We start from the raw sequence: 14,570 nt of genomic DNA on the forward strand, positions 1-14,570 counted from the left end.
GTGAAAAACCCAATTGTCCTTCATTCAAACTGGTGCTACGGAGATTGTCAATCCACCAGTATCTATCCTGAGTGATCATTCTTAGTGTTGGCAGAACAAATGAGTGTTATTGAGCTATTCATCATGGGTAGCATCACATTTCAGCACGAATTGTCTTTACCTGACATCCACAGTCATGCAGCTTCTGGTAAGAGCCATTAAAGAACAATCAAGAGCAAAAAACCTAGTTATTTTTCTCTCCCTATTCCAGGGATGATGAGGCCAATTGTAGTGTCCACCACTACCCCAGGTGGGATTATCTGGCTCAACATAAATGAGGGATAAAACTTTTCTGATCTGTATGTCTCAGTATCAGATCATGTTAGCTCACTAAAGGACCTTGTGTCTCAAATTAGATAGTCAGGAATTGCTCCCCAATAGCTCTGTCATTTGTTTACATACTGAACCATTGGGGAAGTTATTCCTGACTGTATAAAAGAGACATGAGGTCCTCCAGCGAGCTAACATAATCAGATTAGTATTTCAGTGTTGCATACTCAAAAAAATCCACTCATTGACATCTCAAATGCGCATAGATAGCTGTCACTGGGATCTTTCTAAAGCAGTTCTTTTCAAGGGATGTTGAGGACCAGTTTGGCAGGCTTTCCAGGAGAAATGCGGCATCAGGAGTTTCTGGCAGGCTTTTCAGGAGAAATGCAACATCAGTTTCTCGATTTCTTACATTTGATTCTCAAGAAGTTCTCAAAGAGATGGAAGAGGGTGAGCTGATGGTGGCTGCTCTCTTGACTGGTTTTCTCCAACTGTCTTCAAACAGTTCACATCCCAACACACTGTCCAAAGCGAAATCAAAAACAATATCTCAAGAGTCAAGCTCCTGACCCCTATAAATCTTAACCTGTCAATTCTCTGTAAACATCTTCCCCAGGTCATCAAGGTTTCTGTTGTTTATTGCTTAAAGCACATGACTTCCAGCGAGGCTGTTTTAAACAACATCTCAGTGTCCTTTCAATGAACTGTCAACAACAAAGTAAAATCCAGCTTCTATGAAATCTTCAGCCTTCCAACAAATCCATCTCCGCAATTTAAATATAATTCCTCAAAAACATATACGTAACAAAAAATATAGAAGCACTTTTGTTGCAATACGTCATCAACTAAGGACAAGAAAATCGGAGGAGTAAATAATTTGTACTAATCTGATAAAAGATTTATTTATCTTCACCTTTATAAATTAGGGCAAAAAAGGCCATCAAGCCCATACATGCTCACCCATCACCCCCATTCATTGGGTAATTCCATCTCTATGCACCAACCATCCCTCCCCAGATCACCACCTGAGTGAGATGAAAACATAGATCTGTAGCTAATTAGCGTTTTCTGGCAAAGTGTGTTAGCTGTAGCTCAGCTGGTAGCATTCTCACTTCTGACTCACAGAGTTCCATATTCAAGTCCCCCTCCAGGCTTGAAAAAATCTAAGCTGATGCTCTGGTGCAGTACTGAGGGTATGCTGCATTGTCGGAGGTGCTGTCTTTCAGATGAGACATTAAACTGAGGCCCCCATCTTCCTGCTCGGGTGGATGCAAAAGATCCCATGGCACTATTTCGAAGAAGAGCAGGAGAGGTGTCCTGGCCAATATTTATCCCTCAAATCAATATCACAAAAACAGATTATCAGGTCATTATCACATTGCTCTTTGTGGAAATTCTCTGTGTGCGAATTGGCTGCTGCGTTTCCTATATTACAACAGTGACTACACTTCAAAATCACTTTGAAACATCTAGTGGAAAAGCACTATATAAATGAAAGTCTTTCTTTCTTTCAAAAACTCCTCTTCAACCCCTCATGGGTAATCAAACACGCCTCAGTACCATTAATATTTATCCAGAAATAATGTATTCTTACCTTCCACATGCCATGATGACTGTGTTTTCCAGTAATCCATCTAATGCCTTCTTGAAGGACTAGAAGGAATCAGCCTCCACTACCTGCCCTTGTATCCAGTTACACATGTAAATCATCCTGAGAAAAGTAAATCTTCCCCCTCATCCAACCTCAGCCTCCATTTCCTCAGTTTCTAACTTTGGCAACTAAATCCAAGTGACCTCATCACATCAAATCACATCACATCAAACACTAGTTTTGTATAATGTTCACACCCATAGTAATCTTAAATACCTGAATCAAATAATCTCCAAGTCTCCAGCAAGCATAAACCCATGTAATTTATTCCAATGCTTCTGTGAAAGTTGATTAAACTTACTTAAATAGCTTCTACAAGCTTACTCAATTGCATTTTTGATCAAATATAACCGTTACATAAGAATTAAATGTGTAATATCTAAAATTACCTCTTATTCTCTTTACAAAGTCACATGGTCAGTCAACCCCATCATCCACTAAGTGGCTGCTCAGTGTCAGTTAAGAAATTTAATTAACAAAGGTTAACTCCACAAATTGACATGTCTTCCATACACTGCCAAGAACGATTTTTTACTCATAACATAAGACTAAACAAAATGTTACAATTTCTTTGATATAATAGAAAAATTGATACCTGGAAAAAATTACAAAGCAGCAACATAATCAAGTAATACAGACATCAGAATAAACCACTCAAATGAAGGTTGAAATAGATTACCACTTTGAATTCTCCTCTTGATATTTTTTGTTTCGGTTTTATATGCGTGAATTTTATTTTATTTCATGCCAGTACTTGCCAGTCAACTACCTTTCCTTGATCCATGATGTTTACAAAGAGATAAACACCTTGCACATCAGCACTAAAAACAATAAATGCTGGAAATACTCAGCAGGTCTGGCAGAATCTGTGGAGAAAGAAGCAGAGTTAACGTTTCAGGTCAGTGACCTTTCTTCAGAACTGACCTAGCTACACCTGAAAGGAGTGTTTGGGGCCTTGGATAGTGAGGAGAGAGGAGGTAAATGGGCAGGTATTACACCTCCTGCGATTGCAGGGGAAGGTGCCGTGGGAAGGGGACGTGATGGTGGGGGTAATGGAGGAGTGGACCAGGGTGTCGCGGAGGGAATGATCCCTTCGGAATGCTGACAGGGGAAGGGAGAGGAAGATGCGTTTGGTAGTGGCATCACGCTGGATGTGGAGGAAGTGGCGGAGGATGATCCTTTGGATCTGGAGGCTGGTGGGGTGGAAAATGAGGACAAGGGGAACCCTGTCACGGTTCTGGGAGGGAGGGGAAGGGGTGAGGGTCGAGGTGCAGGAAATGGGCTGAAGGGTCACTGACCTGAAACTTTAACTCTGCTTCTCTCTCCACAGATGCTGCCAGACCTGCTAAGTATTTCCAGAACTTTCTTGTTTTTATTTCAGATTTCCAGCATCTGCAGTATTTTACTTTTATTTTATTGCACATCAGCACTGCAGTTTATCAAGAAATTGTCTGCATATACCAGGAAATATATATTTCAGTAGAAAATTGAAGTTTGAGCAATTTCAATAGAGCAACACAATTACTGAAATGTTCATGCCACTTTAAAGGAACTGAATGGAAAATAGTAATCATGGGGTGAACTTTATGCTTGCCCCCCGCATGGCAGTTTTGAAGGTGCGGAGAGTATATAATCAGGCTGGATGGTGGTGGTGGGGAACCCCATCATCTTCCAGCCTCCACCAAAATTAAGTCCGGGGCGGCAAGGCCTGTGAACAGCCTTCCCGAGCTCCCGCCAATTGAGGCCCTTAAGTGTTAGAGTCATAGAGTAATTTATGGCACATCAAGTCCATGCCAGCTCTCCACGGAGCTATGCTGTCAGTCCCACTCCCCGGCTCAATCCGCATAGCCCTGCAAGTCTATTTCTCTCAGGGGGCCATCCAACTTCCTCTTGAATTCCGTGATTGTCTTCGCTTACACCACCCTTGTGGGCAGTGAGTTCCAGGTCATTACCACCAACTGCATAAAAAAGTGCTTCCTCATATTCTCCCTGCATCTTTTGCCCAAAACCTTCAATCTGCGTCCCCTAGTCCTTGTACCATTTGTTAATGGAAACAGTTTTTTCTTGTCTAACTTATCCAAGTCTGTCATAATCTTCTACACTTCTATTAAATCTCTGCTCAATCTCCTTGCTCTAAGGAGAACAAACACAGCTTCTCCAACCTAACCTTGTAACTAAAATCCTCCATCCCTGGAACCATTCTGGTAAATCTCCTCTGCACCCTCTCAAGGACCCTCACATCCTTCCTGAAGTGTGGTGACCAGAACTGGACGCAATATTCTACTTGGGGCCTAACCAGAGCTTTATAAAGCCTCTATTTATGAAGTCCAAGATCCCATATGCTTTACTAACCACTCTCTGAATATGTCCTGCCACCTTCAAAGATCTGTGCACATGCATCCGCAGGTTCCTCTGTTCCTGCACTCTTTAGAACTGTGCCATTAAGTATATATTGCCTCTCCCTATTCCTTCTGCCAAAATGCATCACCTCACACTTGTCAGTATTAAATTCCATCTGCCACCTCTCTGCTCATTCTGTTAGCCTATCTATGTCCTGTTGCAGGCGGTTCAGATCATCCCCACTGTTTGTCACACCTCCTAGTTTTGTGTCATCAGCAAATGTTGAGATTGTACTAGTGCTCCCAGTGACCTGTGGGGAACACCACTGTCTACCATCCTCCAGTCTGAAAAGTAACCACTTACTATGACTCGCTGTTTTCTGTCCCCAAGCCAATATTCTATCCAATTGGACACTGACCCTCTTATTCCATGAGCCTCAATTTTGCTAACCATCCTTTTATGTGGTACCTTAACAAATGCTTTCTTAAAATCCATATAAACAACATCCACTGCATTCCCTTCATCAACCTTCTCTTTATTTCATCAAAAAATGCAATTAGATTACTCAAGCATGATCTGCCTTTTACAAATCCATGCTGGCTATCCTTAATTAACTTGAACCTCACTAAGTGTCCATTGATATTTTCCCTGATTATAGTTTCTAAAACCTTACCCATCACTGATGTTAAACTAACTGGCCTGTAGTTATCTGGACTGTCATTGCACCTTTTCTTGAATAAGGGTGTCATATCTGCCACTCTCCAATTCTCTGGCCATTGCTCCATATCCAGAGATGATTGGAAGATTATGGCAAGCCCTTCGGCTATCTGCATCCCCAGTTCCTTTAGCAATCCAGGATGCGATGCAAGCCATCCGGACCAGGTGACTTATCAACCCTAAGCATAGCCAGCCTTTTTAGTACCTCCCCCCACCCCCCTCAATTTTTATCCTATCCATTGCCTCTGCCAATATTTTGTCAGATTCCACTTCCTTAGTGAACACTGACACAAAGTACTCATTAAGTATATTAGCCTTGCCCTGCGCCTCCAAGTATATATTACCCTCGTTGTCCCTCATAGGCTCCACTCCACCTCTTTCTACTCGCTTACTATCTACATGTCAGTAGAAGATCTTTGTGTTCCCTTTTATGTTGATTGTCAGTCTATTCTCATATTGTCTCTTTGCCAGTCTTATTTTCCTCTTCACCTCGCCTCTCAACTTAATGTACATGGCCTGATTCTCAACTTGCTGAGCTCACCTGACATGCATCATATACCTTCGTTTTTTGTTTCTTCATAATCTCTATCCCCCTCGTCATCCAAGGAGCCCCATTCTTGGTTCTCCTACCTTTCACCCTTGTTCGAATGTTCCTAGCCTGTACCTGAAGCATCTCTTCATTAAATTGTTCTGATACAGCTCTTCCTGTCAGTCTTTGGTGCCATTCTACCCTTCTCATCATGTTGAAGTTAGCCTTCTTCCAATCTAGACAATCTACCTTATTTTGTTCCTTGCTTTTCTGCACTACTAGTCGAAACCATATGATATGATGATCACTCTTACCCAATTGCTCTCCCACAGACATTTGGTTCACTTGGCCCACTCATTTCCCAACATCAGATCCAGCAATGCCTCCTTTCTAGTTAGACTGAGAACATACTGATCAAAGAAGTTCTCCTGAACACATTTCAAAAATTCCTTCCCCTCCTTACCCATTACTCTAAAATTATCCCAACCGATATTTGGGTAATTAAAGTCTTCTAATATAACCACTTAATAATTCTGTGAGTTCCCTGCAGATTTGCTCCTCTATCTCGCTCTCACTATTTGGAGGCCTGTAGAATATCCCTAGTAACATGATCATACTTTTTTTGCTCCTCAATTCTAACCAAATGGTTATGAGAACATGGAATGCTTTACCACAAGTGACTACTGCAGCACAGAACATTTAAAAGTGTTTGTAAAGAAGAATATAAAAATGTTGCGTCTGTCTTCACAGTAGAAGACACAAGTTCCGTACTGGTAATAGGCAGTAACCTAGGGGCTAAAAGGAGTGAGGAAATTAAGGAATTTCACATCAGGAGAGAAAAAGTATTGGAGAAACTCAAGGGATTAAAATGTGACAAACCTTCAGGACCTGATGGCCTATATCCTCGGGTTCTAAAAGATATGCAGAGATAGTGGATGCGCTAGCTATGATTTTCCAAAATTCCTGAGATTCAGGAACGGTCCCATCAGATTGGAAGTTGGCAAATGATACACTGCTTTTCAAGAAAGGAGGGAGAGAGAAAACAGGGACCTACAGGCCAGTTAGCCGAACATCAGTCGTTGGGCAAATGCTGAAATCTATTATTAAGGAAGTCTTAACAATGCACTTAGGAAAGTACAGTATGATTAGAACAAGTCAATATGGTTTTACTAAAGGGAAATCCTGTTTGACAAATTTATGAGAGTTTTTTGAGGAGGTAACTAGTAGGGTAGATAAAGGGGAACCAGTAGATGTAGCATACCTGGATTTCCAAAAGGCATTCGATAAAGTGCCACACAAAGGTTAATAGGCAAGATAAGAGCTCATGGAGTTAGGGGTAATATATTAGCATGGATAGATGATTGGTTAACAGACAGGAAGCAACAAGTGGGCATAAACAGGGCATTTTCAAGTTGGCAGGCAGTAAATAGTGGAGAGCCGCAAGGATCAGTGCTGGGGCCTCAGCTATCTACAATCTATATTAATGACTTGGAGGAAGAGACAGAGAGTAATGTATCTAGGTTTGCTGATGATATAAAGAAGGTGGAAAGGTAAGCTCTGGGGAGGACACAAAGAGGCTGCAAAGAGATATACACAGGTTAAGGTGAGTGGGCAACAAGATGAAACATGGAGTATAATGTAGGGAAGTGTGAAGTTATGCAATTTGGTCAGAAGAACAGAAAAGCAGAATATTTTTTGAAAAGGTGTGCAACTTGTAAGTGTCGATGTTCAAAGAGACTTGGGTGTTCTTCTACAATGAATGCAAAAAGTTAACATGCAGGTACAACAAGCAATTAGGAAGGTAAATGGCATGTTGGCCTTTATTGCAAGAGGATTGGTGTACAGGAATAATGAAGTATTGCTACAATTGTACAGGGTTTTGGTGAGACCACATCTGGAATACTGTGTGCAGTTTTGGTCTCCATATTTAAGAAAGGATATACTTGCATTGGAGGCAGTGCAGCGAAGGTTCACTAGATTGGTCCCTGGGATGAGGGGGTTGTCCCATAATGAGAGACTAAGTAAATTGGGCCTGTACTCTCTGGAGTTTAGAAGAATAAGAGATGATCTCATTGAAACATATAAAATTCTAAAGGGGCTGGGTAGGGTAGACACCAAGAGATTATTTCTACTGGATGGGATATCTAAAACACGGAGCCACAGTCTCAGGTTAAGGGACCGATCATTTAGGACTGAGATGAGGAGAATTCTCTACCCCAGAGGGTTGTGGATGCTCCATCGTTGAAACATTTAAGGCTGGGATGAACAGATTTTTGGTCTCTAAGGGAATCAAGGGGTATGACGAGCAGGCTGGAAAGTGGAGTTGAATCCTAAGATCAGCCATGATCGTTTTGAATGGCAAAGCAGGCTCGATGGGCCTTATGGTCTACTCCTGATTCTATTTCTTGTGTTCTTGTGAGAAAGGGCAGGGAAATGGAATGCGATGAGCTACTTCAGATAAAGAACTATTAACAGCAAAGATGGGACTGGCCAAATGTATCTTCCTGTATTGTGATTTCTATGAGTCACATTGAAAGTACTTAAATCTCTGAAAATTTGGCTTATGAATTAAATTATACTGAATAGCAAAACTTTCAAGAGTAGATGGTGGAAAGGGACGATAAAAAGTAAAGTAAATCTCGAGTAATATCCAAAGTGTTTCGCACATTAAGTAGGGGAATATGCTGATCTGAAACTGGCATGCACAAAGTACAAACAGAAAGTCTCAGTGATGTTAGCATTTATCTTCATATAAAGTTCACTGGCAGAAACAGCTGATATGCTGGTTGACATCACAGACAAGCATTCACAACAGATAAATAGATATATGGAGTCAATGACTTGGGCACATAATCTGGGTTGACAGGGAGTTTAGCATTGTCTGTGCTGCCATGTTTCAGATGAGATGTTAAACATGGACCTCGTCTGTCTGTTCAGGTGTACATAAAAATCCTATGGTACTACTCAAGGAAGAACAGGGGAGTTTTCCTGGCCAGCATTTATCCCTGAACTAACACCAAGGAAGATTTTGTTTTTATATTTGCTGTTTATGGAACAGTTGTGTGCGCAAATTGGCCACTGTATTGACCTTGACGTTAACTTTGCAAAAATATTCTCTGTGCTACAAAGGCTGAAATTAAGACCAAAGCTCAATTTCATATTACAACTGGAACATTATCAAAATGTTTCTTCAATGTACGTAAGATAAACCAATGCAAAACAATTTGGATGTTAGTTGACTTACTTGGTGTTCTTTATGGCAAATTCATGTGTCTTCTACATGAAACACGGAGGTATGTATCCCTATAAGGAAAGGGTAATCTTGCTGCATCACAGCTGTTTCTCACCAATATTATCTCACTGCTCCAAAGCCTAGCTGCAGAGTGCCATAGGGAAAAGTAACAAATGGAATAGGATTATTGTCCAATGAGGGAGTCTTTTACAGGGCAGTCAACCGAGAGAGGAGTCACACAGTGTCCTTCACAAACTTCGAATGACAGATGTCTAAAACATTCTCAAATTACCACTAATCTTCAATCTTCTACAAGTTATGTAACACTCATGCCACCCAAAAATCACCTTGAGGTCAATGATGAATTCTGCAGTGATTATTAGGTTCAAAACAGCACATCTTTCTGGCTCTCTGAAGTGAAAACTAGACCTAGAATTTTGGCATTTCTGAATGAAATAAATGTCATTTGCAGGATTCTGTGATTTGACAGTTACCATTTGAAGATAATGGTGAACAGAGAATTAGAAATTTCTGCTCATAAATTTGCATTTAAATATATATCATGCCCAATCTTAACAGGAGCAAAATTTCTCTCTCCAAAAAATTTCACAAAGTAAACTTTACTTAAATTTAGCAAAATTATATCTTAGGCATTTTTTAAACTCAAACTATACTTAAGAAAAACAGGTAATCACAATCTGTATATTGTTAAACATGCAAACCTTTAAGGTTTCATGCTGTTACAAGTGGACAAGAAAACATTATCTCTCTATTCAGTGTTCTGGACAATGAATTGTCTTTTAAAATTCTGTCTTCTAACATCCAAAAAAGTGTTCTGTTCATTTCTCATACTCTATGTTATGATGCAGCATTAAAAAGCTTACAGTATCACAACATCTTTCAGAAACAGTTGTATTGTTCGACTGTTCAAAAATCTGTAATCAGATTTTAAAATTGATGATTTGGAGTAAGACTGCTTTGGCTATGGCCCAGACAGTTACGTTGAGTGATTCTGAGCTCAGGTTAAAAGCTACATAACACTGCAATCCCTACAAAATCAGAATTTGGGCATCAGGACCATTCTAACTGAACACAAACTCTCAGGATTTATACTTACAGCTGGCCCCAATTAAGTTAATGTATTAAGGTACAAAGCTGATCCAAACGCTGAGTTTTCTTTTATAGAACAGATTCACATTAAAGTTGTTTAAATAGGTCTGAAGCAAATCTCTCACTTTGCTGAGGTCTATGAGTCTTTTTGCTCTAAATTATATTATGTCCATTGTAATGCCACACTATTTACATATACAACATTCATGGCAGATCAGTTGCAAACTAGCAAAATGTGAATTGACAACTGCAACATAAAGAAACTTAACTTCATTATTTTCATTGCCCATGATATGCAAACACAGGAGAATTTGAAAACTAGATTGCTGAGGATGTTAATACTGTACAATAGAAGAAAGGTTTTTTCCACCATATATTTATTTTGCATAACTTTTATAAAATAAACTAGTTTAGCCAGAGGTAGATTTTAAGGACCATCATAAAGGAGAGGGAGGTAGAGAGGTTTTAGAAGGGAATTTCAGAGCTTAAGGCCTAGGCTTGGCCACCAATGGTGTCGAGATGATAATCAGTGATGCGCAAGAGACCAGAATTGGAGGAGTGCAATAATATCTGATGGTTGTCGAGCTGGGGAAGGTTACATGGATAGGCCATGGAAGGATTTGAAATCAAGGATAAGAACTTTAAAATCAAGGCATTACTAGACTGAGAACTCATGTAGCTCAGCAAGCACACTGGTGAGGGGTGAATGGGATTTAGTACAAGTTTCCCTTCCCGGCAGCACTGTGGGTACACCTACACCACATGGACTGCTGCAGTTCAAGAAGGCGGCTCACCACCACCTTTTCAAAGGCAATTAGGGATGGGCAACAAATGCTGGTTTTGCCAGCGATGCTCATATTCCATAAATTAATAAAAATGTTACAATACAGGCAGGAAAGTTTTGGATGAGCTCAAGCTTAAGGAGCCAACCCAACTCAACTCTTTGACTAAGTTTTTAGTCACCCTTCCTAAATTCACCTTCTTTGGCTCAGTCTCCATTTTTTGTCTGACCATGCTTTTGTGAAGTATCTGGGGATGTTTTTACATTAAAGGTGCCATATAAATGGAGAAACTAACACATTAACTATTGATTAAATGGGGAATAGCTGAAAATGTGCAGCTTTACAAATGTATTTCTTCAAACATTCAATACAAGCACCTTAAGTTTCCAATATCATAGATTAATGATTCTTGCACTATACGGTCAATTTGGGCCTAATTAATTCCTAGGACATTACAGCATGTTTTAAATTAAAACAAAAGGAAAGGGTGGTGGAAAACTAAATAAAAGCAGAAAATTGTGGAAATATTCAGCAGATCAGGCGGCAAATGTAGAGAGAGAAACTGTGTTAACGTTTCAGGTCAATGACCTTCAGAAATTAGTGCCTAATGACAACAACTGCAAATAGCAGTGTTGGAACATAAAGCTTCACCTTTGGAATATGCATACCAGTGATTAGGGAGGGCGGTATTTGGTACGGTACGCTGAAAAGTGTGTATGATTTGCACTGCAGAACTCATTTCACTGTCATTGCAATGCTGAGTAGTATTTTATATACTAAATATATTGCACGGATCAGGAATTTAAAAAATGTGGAAAAACGAATGAGCCTCATCGAGCGTCTGGTCTAAATATTACTAAAATTATTGCATAACCAATGTAACTAAAGAGAGGAATTGTATTTAAAGCTGGCTTTCTCCGCGGAACTCGATGATAGGCTTGGATATACATTATTTAGTCAAATGCATTAAACTATTTCGTTAATAACGATCGAATGGCTCACATCTGTCAGACGAACTTGTCAAACTATCAGGTGTGCAATAAATCACGAAAATATTACAAAATTCGCATAATCCACTAGGAAACGTTATGATTTGTCTTTTTTTTAAAAGTACATGGTCTCCGAAGCTTGCTTCATTTTCTTTCGCCATTTATAAAGACGTGCTCATCTTTCACGTTTTAAGTTTTAGAATATCGGCAATTGAAACTGCATTGAGGCAAGCAAAAACAAAATCCAACTGACCTTTCACAAAATCAATAAGTTAACGCCCCTGTGAGCAGTTTTTCCACTCCTCCGACATAAATTTAATTTGAGATATTTTCCCCATTTGGAGAAGGGTTATTTTAGCTCTTTGCTGCTCAAAAACATTGCTAGCCCTAAACAGAGAGGGAATAAACATAACCCTGAACCACACAAAATCAACAGTGGATATCCAAACGGGGAGTGGCTAAAAGCTATTGTACATATAAAACGTCGGGTCGCCTCTTCAATCATTGTGCCCAGTCATACGGTGAAGCGTTACTCGTTTGTTTCCCCCGAGGACATTATAGCCCATTTAAAGACCGATATGCCATGCCTGCCCGAAACCTCCTCCCACCAGAGGTACTGACCACAATTTGTTCGCCAGTATTGAGCAGAGATTAGCTACTCAGGATGGATGCAGAGTGGAGACACAACTCCCGCCGTGGAGTCCCTGTTTCTGAACCCCAGTCTCAAGTGTATGAAAGTGAGCTCGGGAGAGTGGTACGAGGGCAGTTGTAGCCGCTCCGTCGTTCACCTTCCTCTATTTTACTCTATCCCCCTTTCCCTTTCTCATCCTTCCTTTGTTTTCTGCTTTCCGTCTTTCGCTTTCTCCCCCTGCTCCCCAACTCTTGAGTTACCCACCTTGACAAGGTGTTACTGTAATATCGTCTTTTGGCCAACGGCATTAACACATCAGACTATTAATAATTTTTGAGTTCCACTCTGCAAAAAAAAAACAAACCAAAGCCCAGCACGAAAGCCAAAGTGCCGTAAAAGGTTATTTTTGATTGGAATTACGACCATTTCATGGTAATGTAACAGTCCGGGGTTTCCACCGAGATCAAAAATGTAGGTTTGACAAAACAAAATATTACTGAAATTGTTCAAATGCATTACCAACTATCGTCAATCTTATTTTGATTCGCACTAAATAGAAACACATCCAAGTACCTTTTGTTTCCCAGTACATAATCGACCTAGAAATATCACCATATTCAAACGGTAGTTTCGACCGACGTTAATCTATACTTATATTATTGAGAAGGCACGTTTTAAATATTAATTTTCCACCTCAGCTCGAGTTAACAATATTTGTTTAATTAAATGCCGCTGTGATAAAATTATCCTGCGGACGATACCCCAATTACTCGAATAAAACTTCAAGAAACAATGTATCAATCAACAGATTTTATTTGTTGTCTTAATTTCGGGGTATATGATACTCGAATCTGTATATTTGTCCAAATGCAACATCGGTTCTTTGGAGCTGTGAATGCGCAATTTTCAATTTAAAAATTGACTCAAAATCGAGTGGAAACAAAAGGGAAAGTCCAAATATACTCATTAAAAAGTACTTCCAGGTTCTAAACATTTATGTTTACTGAAATATGATTCGATGTCTTTAAAACATGATAAATCGAAAACAAAACGGACGGCAAATCAAGTGAAAGTGTGAATTTACAATTTTCTAGTTTGAATATGATAAATAAACTCGTCCATTCTCGAATAAAGTCAGTAAATGTCACTTCCTGATATAAATCAGCGTTTTATTCTGACTACAAGAGAAACACATACCCCTCCACATTCAACGCTCATTTTACTATAATCTGGATTCTACCCAAGGTCTAAGCACAAAGAAATTGGAGCAAAAATGACATCGACCGTGCTCTATACAAATGTAGCGAGCGAAACCACCAGCATCGAGCACGATCAGAAGCACGGTGTCGCATCGCCTGCCTGCCTCTTATTTTTCCTCAGGCATGTGCCGTTCAACTGCATTAAAATGAAAACAGTGCTGTGACCAGATTTACCAACTTACATTTTCCTTTCAGAAGAATGTATGCACTCTCTTTTTCTACGACTGGTGCCCGATAATGACGCAATTGTCCACTGAATTTGCAGACTTCACTGCATTGGTTTTAGATTATGTACTCCGTGTCTGTGCTTTGCAATTCGGATTGTCCTCTGCTCTCCGCCAGCTCAGGGTCTTGCACAAGACAGTCAGACCCACACCAGAGAACGGAGCATTGTGACACAGCTTGGGCTCTCCGCTGCCCCATCCATCACACGGAGGGGGAAGTACACGAACAATCTCTGATAGCTCAGTTTTGTTAAACTAGCACACCAATACAATATTATGTACTGAGCTGATTATACTACTATTCTGTTATAGTTCACAGAAAAAAAGAGAATGGAGGTCAATGACTGAAACAATGCAATAAAATATACAAATTTCCTCCTCTGTATGAGTGGTTTGGCCTGATAGGGTTACGGTTATTTACGTCAAAACTGCACCAGTGAAGCCAGAGTTCGGAGGGGCAGCTGGGCGGTGATTTGAAAGAAGGTATCGGCAATAGACAGTGCTAAACCGACAAGCATACATTTGCTTCCGTATTGATAAGCACCATGCAAAAAATCTTGAAGTAAATTAAGTTCTGCTGGCGTTTCTTAGCCTGAATGAAAGACAATGAAATAGTGTGAAATACTTTTTTTTAATGAATCTCCCTCATTTGTCCAGGAGCAGTCGGCTGGCAACAAACGTTTTGCAGGTCAATGTCAGTCTCCAACTAGTGACGTTAAAGCACAAAGAAGGTAGGGCCAAAAGTTTGATTCGATCCACGGACGCGTGAATCGCAATGCACAACTATCCCGCGCCAG

The 14,570-nt window shown here is 40.1% G+C and overlaps 1 protein-coding gene across 4 annotated transcripts in view; it reads right to left on the reverse strand.

Moving 5' to 3' along the window:
* The window catches only part of greb1l (GREB1 like retinoic acid receptor coactivator), a 405,959-nt gene extending 392,066 nt beyond the window's left edge, over positions 1-13,893 (reverse strand). For all 4 annotated transcript variants that reach the window (XM_068031722.1, XM_068031724.1, XM_068031723.1 and 1 more), the window contains exon 1: positions 13,732-13,893. The gene's annotated coding sequence lies outside the window, so the exon portion shown is untranslated. The remainder of the gene's footprint in view (positions 1-13,731) is intronic.
* Between the last annotated feature and the right edge of the window lie 677 nt (positions 13,894-14,570).

Source organism: Heterodontus francisci, chromosome 5, assembly GCF_036365525.1.
Source record: "Heterodontus francisci isolate sHetFra1 chromosome 5, sHetFra1.hap1, whole genome shotgun sequence".
NCBI lineage: Eukaryota > Metazoa > Chordata > Chondrichthyes > Heterodontiformes > Heterodontidae > Heterodontus > Heterodontus francisci.